The sequence below is a fragment of the Musca autumnalis genome, unplaced genomic scaffold (genome assembly GCF_047663935.1).
Source record: "Musca autumnalis isolate F117 unplaced genomic scaffold, ASM4766393v1 scaffold_1, whole genome shotgun sequence".
Lineage (NCBI taxonomy): Eukaryota > Metazoa > Arthropoda > Insecta > Diptera > Muscidae > Musca > Musca autumnalis.
Genome location: NW_027411644.1, coordinates 57,946,276 through 57,966,322, shown reverse-complemented (window position 1 = coordinate 57,966,322; position 20,047 = coordinate 57,946,276). Strand labels below are relative to the sequence as shown.

Below are 20,047 nucleotides of genomic sequence, written 5' to 3'. Positions count from 1 at the left end.
TACACCACAGATGATATGAGGGCATCTCTTGGTTTTCTATGTATTGACTTTTTGGTCTTCTGTAAAAATACTCCTTGGTCGTCAATGAGAAGATCCCTTGGTCTTGTCTGAAAATATTCCTTGGTAGTATACGAGAAGATCCCATGGTGCGGTATAAGAAGATTTATTTGTCCGTCTAAGAGAATACTCTTGATCCTCTATAAGAATACCCTTTGGTTTTCTATGCGAAGACATCTTGGTTTTATATTAGAAGACCTCCTTGTACTCTATGAGAAGTCCCCTTGGACTTCCTATTGATCCTCATTAAGAATGCCTCTTGGTTTGCTATCTTTGTCTCTTTGTCCTCTATGAAAAGAATCTTTAGCCTTCTATTAGAAGATTTCTTGGTTTTATATGAGAAGATTCCTTAGTCTTATATGGGAAGGCCGTTTGACCTTCTATAAGAATACCTCTTGATTCTTTGAGAAGACTTCTTATTATTCTACGAGAAGATTCCCTGTTCTTATATGAGAACACCTTTTTGCACTCCACGAGAAGAATTCTTGGATTTCCATGAGACTATTCCTTGGTCTTATATGAGAAAACCTATCTGTCCTCTATGAGAATTCCCCTTGGTCTTATATGAGAAGATTCCTAGATCTTTTATATAAAGATATATTTTCCTCTATAAAAGAAGAAGATTCCTTGGCCTTATAATGAGAAGACCTATTTGTCTCATGGAAGGACCTCTTCATCCTCTATGAGAGTTCTTCTTAGCATTATAAGAGAAGATTCATTTGTCTTATATGAGAAAACCTGTTCGTCCTCTATGAGAAGACCCCTCGGTCTTCTTTTAGAAGATTCCTTGGTCTTAAAATAAGAAGACCTATTTGCCCTCCCATGAAAATACCTCTTCATCCTCTATGAGAATTCTTCTTAGTCTTCTAAGAGAAGATTCATTGGTCTCTTGTCCTCTATGAGAATAACACTTGAAGCTCTATGAGAAGATTTTCTTAGTCTTCTATGAGAAGACTCCGTGGACTTAATAGAGAGGGACCCATGGTCTTCTATGAGAAGATTCCTTGGTCTTATATTGAAAGGTCCCTTTGTCCTTGTATGAGAATACCTCTTGATTCTCTATGGCTTTCTATGAAAAGATTCCTTTGTCCTATATAAGAAGACGCCTTGGTCTTCTATGAGAAGATTCCATGGCTTTATATGGGAAGGTCTATTTGTCCTTCTATGAGAATGACTCTTGTTCCCCTATAAAAAGAGAAGATTCGTTGGTCTTATGTGAGAAGACCCCTATTCTTTGTCTCTCTTTGTCCTTTTATGGGAATACCTCTTGATCCTCTACGAGAAGATTTCAAAGATTTCTATGAGAAGATTCATTGGATTTACATAAGAGGACTTCTCTGTCCTTTTATGCGAATAATCCTTGATCCTCTATGATCAGACTTCTTAGTTTTCTATGAGAATACCTCTTTGTCTTCTAAGAGTGTTGCGGCTGACGTCTGTGGGAGTTCGTTGGAGACGGATCCTGCTCTGGCTAGTTCGTCTGTTTTTTCGTTACTATCAAGTCCCTTTAATTTCAATTTCTTCTTTACATTCCTTCACTACTTTTAATGTGACAGTGTTTGATTTTAATGACAGGAGAGTTTGACTATAGCCAAAAATTCATTCTGATCTTGATGTGTGATGCTGTAGCTATGTTTGCTTCTTCCGAGAAGACACCCCAGCCGACTCCATATTTCGTCTTAGAGTCTTTGATGTCGTTACACTTCAGTGGTGTTCCGTTGTCCCATTCTTTCCTGCTTGGAAATTTAACTTCAAACAGCTGAAAGAAGCAAGATTAGAACATGTCATGGCTAAAAAATATAAAATCAATTTGATACCTTCTAAAATGGAGCGCATGATAACTCTCGACAACCTTCGAACGGAGTATAGTCTAATATATTTTCCATACTTCTATTTACTGCAACTTTTTGATATAACCTCCATATAAGAAGCTGAATGGAGTAACCGATTCGATTAGTCCAATATATCTTTCATACTTCAATTTTCTTCCACTTTTTTATATAATCTCCATACAACGGGTCGGCCCTGTCTGTCTGTTATTACATAATTGGCCCATTTTGTTCCTACTTATTTTAATATAATTATTTAAATGATCATAATTAGCTTCCATAACGCTTAAATTTCCAAGTTTTTTTTTCAGAATTTTGCTGGAATTTATTTTTTTTTTTCTTTTTACCTTAATAGGCTATTTATGCAGCCACTAAAATTTCGTAGTCCTAGCTGTCTTAAATATATGTACGCTATCTACGTTTTCTTATTAAATTCATTTTTGCTTTTTTATACCACCATCACCTTATGAATACAATACTGTGATGAAAGTGTCGTAAGAGCCATTGATTGCTCTTTAGATGTGTGTTTATACCCATAGTGAATATAAAAATCTTATTTATTCCCTTCGTCTACCTTCACCATAAATTATCTTTTCAATGTATGAATATTTTTCATAAGTTTGTTCATATTAGTAGCATATGCATGCATGTAATGAAGCACAGTTATATGACAACCGTTTTCATAACATATGTGCCTGTGTATTGAAGACTTTCTTAATGTATGTGACATACATACATACATATGTAGTTATATTGTGTATATCTTGTAAGCTAATAAACATATGAAACTGTCGAAGGAAGGATATTTGTTGACATTCGACATCCTTACCGACATACTAAGCATTTGCATTCATGACATGCACTGTACAGTTGTGAACTATTTATTCTGATAAATAGCTCATGTTATAGAAAGAAAATTGTTTAATATAAAATCTGTCAATTTCGTAAGGGATAATAGATATAGAATAAATGTTTTGTTTGGCGTTAGTATGATAAAATTTGTGACTTAAATTTTCCTCTCCTCCTTCATAGACGGCACCGCAATAGTTTTAAAACCAAACCACCGATGACAATACCTTGTAGAAATTATATTTCAAAACATGGTATTACAAATGAAATCCGTAAACAGTGTATTTGAAAATAAGTTCGACCTATGGAATAAACATCTGAGCGAAGAACAACTTGTGAGTCTCTTACCTTGATAATTTTTATTCAATTATGTGAATCTGAAATGAAAAAGAGGAAGAGTAAATTAAAATGGGATACAAAAGCGATATTTTATTTTTATACCCTCAGCATTTCTGCTAACGAGGGTATATCACAAATATTGTCAATTATATCATATTCCATTTCAAAAAAAGGTTAATTTTTTCACGCTACATCGAAGATTTTTGGTAGATAGGTTAAGATAAAATTCCCAGTACGAATCTGCTTGCGAGCCATTTTTTGGCTGTTGCGGACAAAAGTTACGGAGGTTTTATTTCGTCTTTTAAGAAAAAAATATTATAAAATCTCTAATTAGCACAATTGTTGCTAAAAAGTTCTCTCGAATTGACTTCAGTGGGTATACATGTAAAATGTTACTCCGAATTCGCGGAATGTACATAAAATTGATATATTATTGAATTTAAGTCAACTTTTTTCAAAATCTAGGGGTCATAAAATTACATAAAAATTGTTGTGGATCAAGACTTCACGGCGAATCGAATGAGACTAAAAGCATCCAGATTGGTATTATAGCTTTGATGTTACATCCAAAATAAGCACATCACGGTGTGCCTTAGCTAATTTTAAATGAAAGGTGCTTACACCTGGGAAGTTTTTGCGGATTCTGAAACTACAATGTTTATAGATGAGAAAAATCAAAAAACGAAAAAAATCGCCGGAGGGATTTTCTAATAAATCGCGGTCAAAGTTCAGGGCTTTATTATGTTTTCACGATTTTGCTCGGAAACCGCAAGTTCTATCAAAATGTGATTAGAGCAAATGTGGTAACAGTTAAAATTCTCTAGAAGATTGACCTTAATGTTATTTTCGTAGGTCTTACCATTTTTGAGATATAGAAGTTCAAATTGGGATAATGCACTGACACTATCGTCTCCTTACATAACAATGTAATAAAGGGTGTACCTTAACTAACATTACGTGAAAACCGCTTACACCTGGGAAGTTTTTGCGGATTCTGATACAGCGATATTCATAGATGAAAAAAATCCAAAAGCAAGAACAAATCGCTAGAGGGATTTTGGAATAAATCGCGGTCAAAATTCATATTTTTAGGTTTATTTTAGGTTTTCAGGGTTTTTCTTGGAAACGCCAAGTCTTTTCGAAATAGGACTAAAGAAAATGTTGTAGCTACAGTCCCATTGCGAAACGGCTTACCGCTTCCAAGCAAAATCCCGAAAACCTAAAATAAACTTAAAATTGTGAACTTTGACCGCGATTTATTCCGAAATTCCTCCAGCGATTTTTTCTTGCTTTTGGATTTTTCTCATCTATGAACATTGCTGTCTCAGAATCCGCAAAAACTTCCCAGGTGTAAGCGGTTTTCACGTAATGTTAGTTAAGGTGCACCCTTTATTTCATTGTTCTGTAAGGAGACGATAAAGTCATTGTATTGCCCCAATTTGAACTTCTATATCTCAAAAATAGTAAGACATACGAAAATTACATTAAGGTCAATCTTGTAGAGAATTTTCACTGCTACAACATTTGCTCCAATCCAATTTCGATAGAGCTTGTGGTTTCCGAGCAAAATCGTGAAAACTTAATAAAGCGCTAAAAATTTGAACTTTGACCGCGATTTATTTAAAAGTCCCTCCGGCGATTTTTTTCGTTTTTTGATTTTTCTAGTCTATGAACATTGTAGTTTCAGAATCTGCAAAAACTTCCTAGGTGTAAGCACCTTTCATTTAAAAATATTTAAGGCGCACCGTAACATATTTTGGTCAAAAAATTTTTTTTGTTTAAAAAAATATTTTTTCACATACATTATGTAGTAGAAAATATATTGGAAAAATCAATAGGAAGACAGACAGACATACCGACGGACGCACATGGCTAAATGAACTCCAAATTGTCTGAAATGGATTTCGTCCTAACATACTAGGGGTCTAAAACTATTATTTCGATGAGGCACATTTTGCCCGTATGAAACTCGTTAGCATAAATACTGAGGGTATTAAGAAGACTATTCCATGTGAACATCCCCGATGGGTCAAAAAGTTCAAAAATGTTCGGAAAAATTGTGCGCACAATAACTCTTGAAGGAAGTGACCGATTTGGTCCATGCTTTACACATATTAATATATCTTCTAGATACAGATCAGCTTCGAATATGGTCTATATTTGTGCACTCCTTCAGGTAACCTCCCACACAAAATTTCGGATAAGTTCACTTTAAGATCTGCTTTCGAATCACTTTGATTTTTATTGAAGCAATTTGCATTCGCTGCCTTTACAACGGTAAACGTTTTTTCAGGAGCAAGCCGACACTTCTTGAGAAAACAGCTCGAGAGATGTAAGAAACTCCTATGGCACCATGTAGTGGCTGGAGAGCACGACAACTCTCGAACTGATCAAACGATTCGGTCCTTCGTCATGCTTACTTACTTAGCTGGTCCATTACAGAACATTTGTTCCATAGACCGAACTAAGAAAAGATCTTCAATTCTCTCTGTTTAGTGCTTCGCTTTTTGGAATACCGCGCCTTGCAGGGACGTACGCAGGGGGGGGGCACAGGGGGCCCGGGCCCCCCCCGAAATGGTTTGGTCGAACAAAATTTGTTAAGCTACTGTAACTACTTATTATATTTTTTCTCATTAAAATGTATGCATGTTTGAAGATTTCAAAATAAAACTTATACTTTTCTTAAGTTTCTGAACAGAAAATGTTCATCATTAACAAGTTTTGTAAGAAAATATTTGAAAAATTTTTGTTTGAATGCTGTTTTTGAGAGAAAATTCCAATGAAATCTGAATTACTTCTTCATGTCATATCATTCCACTATCAAATGCGAATTCCATAATGAATATACTCCAACTTTATGTCATATTCGAACTATATATAGCTCTCGAAGCTTAAAACTCATTCTGTAACAACAAAAATAACGAGTTGAGTATTGTGGGAATGGAAGTATACGAAAAATGTCTATTGGATAAAATGTATGAAGAGTCGGTCCTTCGTGGACTACATCATGAAAGCCATTTAGAAATTTGTTTTACTGGCATCGCCAAAATTTTGTTATTCTATTTTAGACAGATTAGCTGCTAAACAGTATGAGAAAATAATGAAGACAAATGAATTTTTGTGCGTCACTTTATTTTTTTCCTTATAATCACCGAAGTATAATTGTAGCCTCAGACTTTAAGGTTACGAGATTATATACACTAGGATACGAAACAAATAGGTCTCATCAAAATAATGATTTTAGACTCCACATATGTTTGGACGATATTCGTTTCAGACAAGATGGAAGTACTTACCACCGTCCGTCCGTCTGTATCTCTGTTTTTCTGGCAGGTTGGAACTCATGATAACTCTCGAACGGATCAACCGATTTGGTCCAAGATATGGATCTCGTAATGTTTTGTCCAAATTAAATTTAAGTTACATATATCGGTACCTCTGCCATAAAAGTTAAAAAATGTTAACTAAAATGGTCGAAGGGACTAACCGATTCAGTCTAAAATCGAACCTAGTATAGACTACCTAGGTCCACTCGCAAATTTACTTCCAAAAGTACATCAAGTTCCAAGAGAATTTTTTTGGACAACATCTTCAGGTCCCTCATACAAGTCTAACATAACTGCAGTTTAAAGACTGTTCGAGGATCGTTTGGACATTTTGTAGTTTTGTTTACAGCGATATCCTATTTTTCGTGGACAAGTTCATGCTTCCTGACAAAAATGTAAATACTACGGTGACCAACTAAAATAGAGGATTTTGTGAAAGTACAGACCCCAAAATACAAAAGCCCTAGTTGCGTTTTGTTGAGTCAGATCCAGCTCGGATTATCCAAACATTGTTAAATATTGACGTTTAAAGCAACTCGGGGCTATATCTCTGAAACCAATGAAAATCTTCTTCTGACCTCTGAAGCAAATTTGTAGAAAAAAAATGAAAATTAATTGTCAAAAATAAATATTGACTAATAGGTTCGTTCCAAAATTTTTTTCAGGAAAGACACACATAAATACATTTTGAAAATCCTCTAAAATAGAACAAATTTGAATCAAAATGTAAATATAAAGCGTACAGAACTGTCGTAATTCATTGTTATTACACGTTTACGGTGAAAAGAATAATTTTATGGTAGCAAATTTCGAAGTTTCAAATTTCATGAGTAGACCCTATTACATTTTGAAAACTAAATTTACAAAAAAAGTAAGAATACAGCAGGTTGTCACTTCTACTTTGTATAAATTTGCCTTGGGCCAGACTAAAATATTTGGAGAAATAATGAACTGAAAAAGGTACATTTATTGCCTCAAATGTTATACTATATCTAAAAATTCCATAATTTGTATACTTTTCGCACCATATCTCCAAAACTGTTAAATTTTTCTTAATGTTTTCATTTGGAACCATATCAACGACAGACGATATTAAAAATTAAGCTAAGATCATCGAAATAGTGAAAATCTTGCTATAGCAGAGATAACGGCAATTCTTTGTGTTTGTAAAATATATATATGATTATATTCTATTTTCAATTCTAAATATCCTACTCTGTAAATATTTAAAATTGTATCCAAAATATTATGAATTCTTTCTATTGAATTTATATGCTATGTATCAATACTTCATATAAAATTCGAAAAATCTATTTTTTTGGTTCATTTTAAAGTACATGTAGAATAGAATATGTGTCAAAAACTCCAGTCCATCGGACAAAAATTTACCGAGATCTGAGCTTTCGAAGGGTAACATTTATTGTGTTTTGTATGTAGCATAGAAACTAAAAACGTCTTTTCCTCGAAGAGGCACTTTTGAAATCGGTGTCCACTGTAGCTCGAAAACGGATGCTCCGGTCTTTATATGTTTTTGTGGGACTATTATACACATAAAGCACGTGATTTACCGAGAGAGTCTTTAAAAAACTGCTGACGGAGTCCAACAAAAATATCAATTTTTTTACAGTTTTTTATTTTTGTTAAAATCGAAATTTCGATTTTAACTTTTCAAAATTTTTAAAAATTGATTTTTTTAATTCCGTTTCGATAATGGACAAGATTATAAGGTTCGTAATGATCCCACAAAAATATATGCTGATCGGTTTATTCTTTTTCAAACTACAGTGGGTACCGTAAACTGCTTTAGTAAAAACAGTGCTTTATAGGCGGGCATTTGTCAGAAGGATTAAAAAAAAACATAGAAGGTAACTCAAGGTTTAATAGATTTCTTAAACAAATGCATGAAAATGGATTCTTATAAGTGGTCATAACCCATTAAAATAGCATTACGTAACGCTACACAACATTTTTTAATTTCATGATTTTTGGTCAAGTTGGGCCCCCCCCGAAATGAAATCCTGCGTACGTCCCTGGCGCCTTGTTATCACTTCATCCACTTGTTTGCGCCATCTATTCGTTGGCCTGCCTCGGCTCGAATTTATACGCCTTTTTAGCGGGTTCATCATCGCTCATTCTTATTATATGGCCTAGCCAACGCAATCGCTTCAACTCGATACGTTCAACTATATTGATGTCGTTGTATAGCAGATACAGCTCGTGGTTCATACGACGTCGATATTCACCGTCAACGCAGATTGGTCCGTAGATCTTTCGAAGAAATTTTCTCTCAAAAACGCCAAGCACTGCCTTATCTGCTTGCGCAAGTACCCAGGCTTCGGAACCATACATCAGCACGGGTAGTATAAGTGTTTTGTAAAGCGTTATTTTTGTTTGACGAGTTGTGGCTTTATTTTTGAAGTGCTCGATCTCAATGGCCGCATTGCGCGTCGACACCACTAGTTTGGTCTTCTCGCCGTTTACCGCCAGACCCACTTTGGCAGATTCTCCTTCGACCTTCATAAAGGTATCGGTTACTTCTTTTACTGATCGTCCCGTGATGTCTATATCATCAGCATAAGCAAGTAACATGTGGCTATTGGTGTAGATTGTGCCACTTCTTTTGACGTTTGCCTCTCGTATAACCTTTTCTAGCAGGATGTTGAAAATATCACACGAAAGGCTGTCTCCTTGCCTGAAACCTCTTTTGGTACAAAACTCTTCGGAGAGGTTCTTTCCTATTTTAACTGAAGATCTTGTGTCAGTTAGAGTCATTTTACAAAGCCGAATGACCTTTGCGGGGATACCAAATTCAGACATGGCTTGGAATACCTTTGAGCGTAGCGGGCTGTCGAAGGCTGCTTTATAATCGACAAAAAGGTGGTAGGAGTTGATCTGCATCTCCTTTCTAATTTTGGCATTAAAATCGCCCGGTATAATTTAAATGTCATGGGCAGGGCAACGGTCATAAGTTTCTTCTAAGCGCTCGTAAAATATATATTTGGTCTGTTCGTCCTTGTCTTCAGTGGGAGCATGAGCGCAAATAAAGCTGATGTTGAAGAATTTTGCTTTCAATCGAATTGCAGCGAGTCTTTCATTCACTGGGGTAAAGCTGGAGACCAGATGTTTTAACCTCCGACCAACTACAAATCCGCAACCAAACTCATGTTTTGTGTCATGGCAGCTATAATACAAAGCGTCACCTTTAGGTGTTATTGTGACGCCTTTCCCCTTCCATCGTATTTCCTGTATGGCAGTAATAGTAATACCGATCCACAACTGCCGGTACTTCCCCCCAATATTTAAAAAATCCTCTCCTAACATTTGTCCTAATTTATTTTAACTTCTAAAATGGCCAATATCGGCCCTTAGGGTACCTCCCCCACAAAAGTTCATAATTTGTGTCTAAGTACAGTTTTGGGTATGTTGGAAGATCCTCTGGAAATGTTGTTCGTTGTGGTCCTATTTACAGCGATATTATGTTTTGCGTGGACAAGTCCATGCTTCCCGACATACTTGTCCAAATGTTATATGATGACCCATTAAAATGATCAGTGGGCGCGTAGATGAAAGTTTCAATTCGCATAGGCTGAGGGTATATCTCTGTCGGCAAAGTTGACTGATACTTTTTCACTTGTTTTAAATTTATTGAAATTTAAAACTGATTCTTACATTTCGAATGTTTCGATATTAGGACTGATTTTAAGTCTGATATAAATACATAAATTTGCTCTTAGAGACACTGTGACTGATCGCATTATATATGGACTCTCTACATTTTAGCCATTGTGATAAATTGGGTCGTACTATGTTCGACAAGCCGAGAGGTCTCAGCGATAACAAGTTTCCATATCTTACTGAATTTTTTTATTTGGCCTTCTACAGAGCAACTAAACTAAGAAAATATTTCCATTTCTCCTTTACTACTAGTGGATACATTACCTGTTATTCTTATGAGATGACCTAGCCTTATGTTTAACAAGTAAAAAAGTATCAGTCGGCTTTGCCGACAGAGATATACCCTCAGCATGGGCAAATTGAAACACTTTTTTTTTCACAAAAAACGTTAGTTAGGGGGTTTCAAAATGTTGGTCGTATGAACCGACAAAAATGTTGATTAGGATTAAAGTTCAAAATTTTTGCGGAAAAGGTACTTAAAGGAATGGACCGACATAGACCATGGGGGTGCCATAGGGGGTTTTTACACCTTTCGGGCTGTTTTCTCACGAAGTATGGACTTGTCCCTGAAATAACTTTTACCATCGTAATTGAGGCAGCGAATGTAAGTTGCTTCAACAAAAATCAAAGTGATTCAGTAGCAGGTCTTAAAGTGTACTTATCCAAAATTTTGTGTGGGAGGTACGGGATGGATTGGACAAATATAGTCCATATTCGAACCTGATCTATATCTGGTAGATATTATGAGAATGTGTAAAGTATTGACCAATTCGGTCACTCCCATCAAGAGTTATCGTGCGCACAATTTTTCCGAATACGAACATAAACTAAGTTTGGAAACAATATTACGAAGGCCAAATTTTGGCTGGAATCGGCATTTCCGTTCGAGAATTATCTTGCGCTTCCACCCATAAACATGGTGTCATAGGGTTTGTTTTTCAACTTTCAGGCTATTTTTCAGGAAGTATGGACTTGCCCCTGAGGAAACTTGTACCTTCGTATAGGGAACAGTGAATACAAGATGTTAGAACAAAAACCAAGGCGATTCGTGAGCAGGTCCTAAACTGAACTTTTCCGAAATTTTGTGTGGGAGGTACTGGTATTGGAACCTCATCTAAGTCTGGTAGAAATTTCATAATGTGCAAAGTAATGACCAAATCGGTAACTTCCTTCAAGAGTTATCGTACGCACAAATTTTCCGAACATTTTCGAACTTTTGTGGGGGAGGTACCGAAAGGAGTGGACCGATATAATCCATCTTTGAACTTGAACTAATTTTGGACAAAATATTACGAAAGCCAAATTTTGGACCTAATCGGCAGATCCGTTCGAGTGTTATCTTGCGCTCAAACCATTACACACGGTGTCATAGGGCTTTTTGTAACTTTCAGGCTATTTCCTCAGGAAGTATGGACTTGCCCCTAATGAAACTTACAGCGTCGTATAGAGGACAGTGAATACAACTTGCGTAAACAAAAATCAAAGCGATTCGAGACCAGGTCCTAAACTAAACATTTCCGAAATTTTGTGTGGGAGGTACCCGAAGGAGTGGACCGATTGAGTCCATATTGAAACCTCATCTAAGTTTGGTAGAAATTACACGATGTGCAAAGTATAGACCAAATCGGTTATTCCCTTCAAGAGTTATCGTGCGCACAAGTTTTGCGACAATTTTTGAACATTTGTGGGGAGGTACCTGAAGGAGTAGACCTATATGGCCCATCTTCGAACTTAAATCGAATCTGGACAAAATAATTCGATACCCAAAATTTGATCCGAATCGATTGATCCGTTCGAGAGTTATCGTGCGCACCAGCCAGCCAGACAGACAGACGGACATTGTTAGATCTACTCAAAATTGTCTGAAACGGATATCGTACAAACATACTTGGGGTCTAAAACCATTATTTCGATGAGGCACATTTTTGGTCGTATAAAAGTGTAAATACCCCCTTTAGCCTAAAGGCTGAGGGTATAAAAATACTATATGTAGTTGTTTAGCCGATAGAGCTAGTGGTTCACACGACTTCGATATTCACCATCAACGCATATTGGCCCGTAGATCTTTCGGGCAATTTTACCTCAAACACACCAAGCACTGCCTCATATACTTGCGCAAGTAACCAGGTTTCGCAACTATATACTAACACAGGTATTTGGCCAATACTTGTATTCTTCTTATTCACAACTTATGTTGTTTGTCGTATTTATGGCGGTGCCGAGGTAGACGAAGTCTTTAACTACCTAAAACTTCCAACTTCCACAGTTGGTCAGATTTTTGCGGACGAATTTCGTTGCGATACCATCAACTTGGTCTTGTCACTGTACCAAACTGTTCGGGAAGGTTCTTTCCAATTTTAACTGAAGACCGGGTCAGAATCATCTTTGAGCGTATGGTGCTGTCGAATGCTGCTTTAAAATAGACAAAAAATGCTATGGTGTCCATATGCACCTCTTGGGTCTTTTCCACGATTTGCCGCAAAGTAAATATCTGGTCAATTGTGGATTTGGCAGGTTTAATGCCGCAGTGGTATGGTCCAATTTTTTTTTCGTTGACTATAGGCTTTTGTCGTTCACACAATATCTCTGACACTATCTTATAATCAATAGAGCGCACAGTATTTGTGGACGCGACACAAGATGTTCACGATCCAATCGTTGGGTACGCGTTCTTCCTGACAGATGGTGCTAACTAGCGTGTCGCTTCCGGTTTAGAACAGCTTGGCTGGTAAGCCCTCTGCTCCTGCTGCCTTATTATTTTTCAGCCGGTTTATTGGTGTCTTTACCTCATATTTGCCGGGCGGTATACATTCAATACCATCTTCTCGGATTGGATCTGTGGTATCTTCCTCGTCTTCGTTGCTAGTATTGGATACCAACAGTTTTGAAAAAGGCTCTTTCCATATCCTGAGCACACTATCTGCACCTAAAACCAGATTACCGTGCTCGTCTCTACAAGAGGATGTGCCTGTGTCAAAGGCATCAGTTTGAATCACCGACGTAGCGAGGGGGTGGGGCCCGGGGGGCCCGGGAAAAATCAAAAAACTAAAAAAATCGCCGGAGCGCTTTTTAAATAAATCGCGATTCAAGTTCGCATTTTTAAGGGTTGTATAGGTTTCCACAATTTTGCTTGGAAACCACAGATCCTATCGAAATAAGGCTAAAGAAAATATTGTAGCAGAGAAAAATCTCTACAAGATTGGCTTTTGTAATTTTTTCCTAGGCTGCACCATTTTTGACATATATAAGTTTAATATAAGAATTTGCCGTCATTACATTGCACAGTGTCCGATTTCCCAAAAAACCTGGCCAAAAATCGAAAAAAAAATTATCAATTTACACTAAAAAGGTTCAGATATTGTTTATAAGATCCCAGTGCGTGTAATTATAAAAAAATATATACATTTCTTGTTTAATAGGTGAAATGGTTTTAGTTCTTATAGGATATTAGCTTATGTTACACAACTTTTTTAATTTTTTTTTAGTTTTTTTAGTGTTTTAAATTGTTCAAGAAATATGTAAAGTAGTTGGAGTAAGTATTAAAGAAAAAAAAATTGTCCAACAAGTTTGAAAATATAAAAATAATTAACAAGATGATTTTTAATCAATTTTTTGCATAGTTGTTGTTAAGTTTTAAGCTGTTGTTTAAGCGTTTAATCGGAATTTTAGGCTGACTGTAGGTGTTACTGATTTCAGATCAATACGTTTATTTGTATTTATTGAACGTTTGTAGCATATTACGCCCAATACTTTGGCCTATAAACAACATCTAGAAAAAAATTCTTGAGATCTTTTGTTTTTGAAAATTTTTATAAGAGCAGTTCAACAATAATCTTTGTGGTGTTATGTTTTTGTACATTTTCTCTAAGACGTTTTTGTAATGAACTATTTTGAACATCATAACAATTACAAATTCTTTATTAAGTTTGAAATTTGCAACAAAAAATATAAACCATTTTTTTATGATATTATTTCTGTTCCACCGCAGTGTCCTCCGTTGGAATTATTTGAAACTGGTAGTAAAACGAATACGATTTTTCTGTCGTATTTTTATGTTTTGTTCGACCTTTCGGAAGTTAATAAAATCAAGATTATTGATTTTACGATCAAAGTTTACATTTCATTTATTGCATATTATTTCCAATATTTCCAAATTACATTGTATTTCATCTTCAGGGATTTTTCTGTTCATTACTCTTTGAATAAAACAGAAGAAAGCGTTATAGAAACCCACAGCAATTGAATTTTTGGGAAGTACTTTCAATGGATGCACTTTTATAGAAATGTTAATTTTTCCATCTTCGGTAAAGGACTTTGTGACAACAAACGAAATCAAAAACTGATCGGAAACAGGCTCTTCTTCGTCAAAATCTCAACAACTATCATTGGGCTTTACGGACAGGAATATACCCTGAAACTTTCATCTATGGACAGTAGCCGCTATGCGCTACACAACCAAAATCGTTTAACCCAAAAAGTATTTATTAGGAAATTTTTAGAATTTTGTAGCCATTTTCGGACGTATTAACTTGCAAACAAAGTGTGGATTTATATCATTGAACACAAGTGTTGCGGAGGAGGTACCTGAAGAAATGGACCGACATAGTTAAAAGCCTGAAAAAACTTGTACTGTAGTAATAGGGGTCCCGGGAACACTTGTTGCAAAAAGCAAAGCGTTTCCAGAGAGGTATTTTTATATATTAACTTATTTATTAATTTTTATTACCAAAATAGTGGATCGATATGGCCCATCTTAGAAGTTGATCAAAATTTGGACACGAAGGCTAAAGGCTGAGAGTATTAAAAATGCAGATTGGGAAAATTGTGTTTATGGATTTTTGCTAAAAGAATGTATACATTGCACGGTGCTCTTGAAGCAAATTTAAATGGAAGGTGCTTACACCTCGGAAGTTTTTGCGGATTCTGAAACTATATTGTTCATAGATGAGAAAAATCAAAAAACTAAAAAAATCGCCGGAGCGCTTTTTAAATAAATCGCGATTCAAGTTCGCATTTTTAAGGGTTGTATAGGTTTCCACAATTTTGCTTGGAAACCACAGATCCTATCGAAATAAGGCTAAAGAAAATATTGTAGCAGAGAAAAATCTCTACAAGATTGGCTTTTGTAATTTTTTCCTAGGCTGCACCATTTTTGACATATATAAGTTTAATATAAGAATTTGCCGTCATTACATTGCACAGTGTCCGATTTCCCAAAAAACCTGGCCAAAAATCGAAAAAAAAATTATCAATTTACACTAAAAAGGTTCAGATATTGTTTATAAGATCCCAGTGCGTGTAATTATAAAAAAATATATACATTTCTTGTTTAATAGGTGGGTATAAATGCCGGTCGAAGTGACCCTATTTTAAATTTGTTTTTTTTTTTTTAATATTTAAGTTGTTTATAAATCTATGATAATATGCAAAATAAACCTCGGTTATTAAATATTTTCTTTTTGTAATTGTAATGAAAGGTATGTGAAACGTATTTAAGATGTTCAGTGTCGCCAATGAATTGTGCGTTCAATAATTGATGTCCGTACTTGATAATTTTTGTCAAGATCAATTTTCACAATAAATTATAAAAATAGTTGTGAGTAAGATCGAGTTGGGCCGTGTAATTTATCATTTCATAAAAAAGGAAGGTTTTTTTTTTACCAATTTCCATCGAAACATCCTGCACATATTTGCACTTTTTGTTTTTATGTGATATTTTGTCTTGCAGGTATGTACAGATTTTCTTTTCAGAATGTCAGAATATAGTATAGGGTCACTTTCTGACGTTTGGATATAATTTGGAGTTTTGGTATATTCTAAGACCTATAGTAAAATTTTATGGCGAACAAATTTCTAGAATATTTTGGTCTGATCCGATCACATTTTATAGGAGATTTTAAAGATTTGTGGAAAAAGGGACCAAAAAGACCCCTTTTATGACTCACACGAGGGTTAATTTTTTTAAGAAAAATATTTCTCGCATTCTTGTCAGTATAGTTACCAAAGACATTATACACCTAAAGTGCAAGGATTACAAGTGATATTAACTTAAATATTTCCAAAACTTTAGAAATGGTGGAAGCTTTCAACCCTATTTTAGTTTCTTGGTTTTTTTTTTGGCAAAATTGATACCAATATTTTCTTGGTATGTAATGCAAATAGAGATTTCTTTTCTTTGGTAACTTATAGTGAAATTTAGCAGAGAACATTTTTGTCTTTGACGGCATTCTTCTAAAATGATGCTTTGTATGACAATTTTGCCAAAACTCAGATGAAGTACGCCCTTAACTCTAAAATATGTTTATAATTTTGCATATTTCTGCAGTTTAGGTAAGGTATAGAGTTTTGGTGTTTTCTAGGACCCATAGTAAAAATTGATGGCGAACAAATTTGTAGAATATTTTGATCCAATAAGATCACATTTTATAGGAGGAGGGACCAAAAAGACCCCTTAAATGACCGCCTGAGGGTTAAATAATATCAAAAATGTAATCAGCGGCCCGAAAAACATAAGAACCAAAGGTTAGGTCAAAATCTATTCATTTTTAGAGTTTTGGCCAGGTTTTTCGGAAAATCGGACACTGTGCATTGTTTTATAAAGAGGCGATACAGTCAATACATTGTCCCAATTTGAACTTATACATATATCACAATAACAGTAAAATCTACGAAAATTCCATAAAGGTCAATCTTGTAGAGAATTTGCATAGCTACAACATCTGTCTTAGTCCGATTTAGATAGGATTTGCTATTTTCAAGCAAAATCGTTAAAACCTAAACAGCCGTTAAAAACTCCGTTTTGAATCGTGGTTTAAGTCTGAAAAAGCCCACAATAGTTTGGCTGTTATATGCCAAGATGTCAAAAAAACGTAGATAAAAAACTTAAAGTCAAAATCGGGAGGCTCGTTTTTCATCGTAGACATATGGTCCAAAAGACTTTTTTGCTCAGTTAAATCCCAGGAATCAGAAACGCGAAGGGCCTATTAAGGTTTTTTCCCTTCCACACAAATCGCCCCGGCCTAGTATACATATATAGAAACCTTGGATTGGGCGCCAGAACTACAATTTATGTGAATATCCAGAATTTCTATAATAGAAGTCCGACGATTGGACGCGAAATTTAGTCCATTTACAAATGCACGATTAGGCGACGGAACTTGTCATTTACATATCCGCGATTAGGTGCTAGAATTTTATGATGGACAGGCTCATGACATCGAATTTCTGTCATTGGTTGAATTTTTAAAAAAATCTAAAAATCTGATGTCTAGCGATGATGTCTACGGGTGGGCACCAAAATATCTTTAAGGAAATAACTACAATTGGTTTCTTTATGACAATAACAACGATTGAACACCTAAATTTCGAAATTGAAAAATTGTACATATTCTGACACCCCAGCGTAAAAAAACACAAAAAAGGAGGCACGTGTCTCTGCGTTTTTTCCTTTACACAACAACTCCTAAATTCTACCTGTAAATATAAAAAATACTAATGGATAACGCCATGATATCCAAAAACGTTCCCTCGGCATAAATTCAATTCTAAATTATCCGCTAAACCCATTTTCATTCCATAAATTACTCATAAAATTGGAGTGGAATTGAAGCCGTGACCTTAAACTTTTCTGAAGTAGGAAACAAAGGAAAGGACCTCAACATTCCATGTCAATAAAAAATTAAATGTTAAGATATTTCTAAGGTTTTCCGATTGTATTTTTTCTTTTGGTCTTACCGAAGTGATATCACTGAATTGCGTAACATTCACTGTAGTTGTGAATTATTTGAGAAATGATACGCCGAAAAATATATGCGATTAGTAATATATTCACTGATATATTGTTCAAAAAGTTCTAAAAAAAAGAGCAAATGGGCCAATAAATCGTGCGCCATTTTAATTAAAAAATAGTTATGAAATTTATTTCATCAGTAAAATAAGTCTACAATAACGTTTACATCATTGCTAAATAAGACATTTTCGCAAACATGAACTTCCAAAATTTTGGTCAGATGGGCCCCCCCCGAAATGAAATCCTGGCTACGTCCCTGGTTTGAATCTTCACTTTTGGTAGAATTCTGGCTCATGTATGTACATCTCGTTTTTTCCACACTCCCGCTTTTCCATTTCTCTCTTTATCCTGCGGAGAAGACGTTTCTCCTCTCTCCTTTTCTCCCGATGCCTCTTTCGCCCTATAACCCTGTATGCCGCATTTTCGTCTTCGGTCATATCATGGGTTCCTTGTTGAAGGTCTCTGGTATCTAGTATGGGTTATGCGGCTGTTTGAGTGAAGTCGTAAATACTTTTCCATTAAGCTGATGTGTTATCGGAACGAGAAGGGCTTTGATTAAGCAATTGGGCCAGTTTCGTGGATTTCCTTGTGGCTATCTGTTATGACTGCAGCTTACCGATATCCAACTTATCGGGTGTAGGAACACAGCTGGAATTCTAACATTTGTTCTTTGGAAAAGAATTAAATGGTACAATTTGTTATTGTTATGGTGTAAAGGGTATAACAGGAATTTTGAAATATTGGCAGGAGGTTTCGGAAATGCATACTTATGTATTTATAGAGATGGAAATGAAAATCGCGGTTTGGTTAATATAAGAAGGTAATTTTTTAAGGTTATACCCAGGTTGGTATATAAGAAGTTTTTTTTTTTTTGAAATGCGTACAAACTCTGTAATTTTTATAAGAGTCGTTGAGCGCTGAAATGGTACTACCAATACTCACAATAAGCTTACGGAATGTACTAAATGGTACTATAATTGGTCTTGGGTTTATTTTTATACCCTCAGCATTTATGCTAACGAGGGTATATACACTTTCATACGGGCATAATGTGCCTCATCGAAATAATGGTTTTAGACCCCAAGTATGTTTGGACCAAATGTGTTTCAGACAATTTGGAGTCGATTGAGCAATGTCCGTCCGTCTGTCTGTCTGGCTGGAGCGCACGATAACTCTCGAACGGATGAACCGATTTGGTTCAAATTTTGGCTTTCGTCATATTTTGCCCAAACTTAGTTTAAGTTCGAAGATAGGCTATATCGGTCCACTCCTTCCGGTACCTCCCCCACAAAAGTTCGAAAATGTTCGGAAATTTTGTGCGCACGATAACTCTTGAAGGGAGTAACCGATTTGGTCCCTACTTTGCCCATCGTAAAATGTGAACCAGACATAGATAATGTTTCAATATAGACTCAATCGGCCCACTCCTTCGGGTACCTCCCAAACAAAATGTCGGAAAAGTTCACTTTAGGGCCATCTCTCGAATCGCTCTGATTTTTGTTTTAGCAACTTTTATTCACTGCCCTCCATACGACGGTACAAGTTTCATTAGGGGCAAGTCCGTACTTCCTGAGAAAATAGCCTGAAAGTTGCAAAAAAAACCCTATGACACAATGTGTGGTGGTTGAAGCGCAAGATAACTCTAGAACGGATCTGCCGATTCGGTCCAATATTTGGCCTTAGTAGTATTTTGTCCATACATAGTTTAAGTTTGAAGATAATCCATATCGGTCCACTCCTTCAGGTACGTCCCCCACAAAAGTTCAAAAATGTTCGGAAAATTTGTTCATACGATAACTCTTGAAGGGAGTGGCCGAATTGGTCCATACTTTACACATCCTAATATATCTACTAGATATAGATCAGGTTCAAATATGGACTATATTTGTCCACTCCATCCGGTACCCCCACACAAAATTTCGTATAAGTTCACTTTAACACCTGACATCTAATCACTTTGATTTTTGTTGAAGCAACTTGCATTCGCTGCCTCAATTACGACCTTAAAAGTTTTTTAGGGGCAAGTCCATACTTCTTCAGCGAACAGCCCGAAGGGTGTAAAAATCCCCTATGGTACCATATGTAGTGGCTGGAGATCTACTTCCATAGTGGTCAATGTAGATCCATTCCTTTTAGTATCTCCTACGCAAAACTTCTGATCTTTAATCCTAATCAACATTTTT

General features: G+C 35.7%; 1 protein-coding gene across 1 annotated transcript in view; it reads right to left on the bottom strand.

The window, feature by feature from the left end:
* The window catches only part of TyrR (Tyramine receptor), a 273,095-nt gene that overhangs the window by 154,054 nt on the left and 98,994 nt on the right, over nt 1-20,047 (bottom strand). The window contains exon 2 of the mRNA XM_073975404.1: nt 3,084-3,112. The gene's annotated coding sequence lies outside the window, so the exon portion shown is untranslated. The remainder of the gene's footprint in view (nt 1-3,083; nt 3,113-20,047) is intronic.